The sequence below is a fragment of the Pteropus alecto genome, unplaced genomic scaffold, assembly GCF_000325575.1.
Source record: "Pteropus alecto unplaced genomic scaffold, ASM32557v1 scaffold90, whole genome shotgun sequence".
Taxonomy (NCBI): domain Eukaryota; kingdom Metazoa; phylum Chordata; class Mammalia; order Chiroptera; family Pteropodidae; genus Pteropus; species Pteropus alecto.
Window position 1 is genome coordinate 12683 of NW_006429894.1, and position 308 is coordinate 12990.

The 308-nt window shown below is 67.9% G+C and overlaps 1 protein-coding gene across 1 annotated transcript in view; it reads left to right on the plus strand.

Annotated features, from left to right (window-relative positions):
- ARL8A (ADP ribosylation factor like GTPase 8A) overlaps positions 1-308 on the plus strand; it is a gene marked incomplete at its 5' end in the record, with an annotated part of 6879 nt that overhangs the window by 6254 nt on the left and 317 nt on the right. The gene's annotated exons all lie outside the window — the stretch shown is intronic.

A 308-nucleotide genomic window follows, 5' to 3' on the forward strand; every position in this document is an offset into this window, starting at 1 on the left:
TAATTTAAGCAAAGACTAAAATCAACCGTTTGATGCTGCAGGGGCCCGTCAGGATCTGGGAGGGGGCGGCTTGGAGAGGGGAGCGTGATGGCGGCTGGCTTGGGGCAGGTCCAGGTCAGGAAAGGTGGGCGCTGGCACGTGGGGCAGGCACCAGCCTGGGCACTGGTGGCCGTCCCATGCCCCGTGCGTTGCCCCTTCCAGTCCGGCTGACCCTGCTTGCCCAGGCTGACAGGAGCCCCCCGGAGGCACCCCTGTCTGCCCCCAGCCTCGGCGGGGCCGCCAGGTACAGCCAGCCGCCAGAGACCACC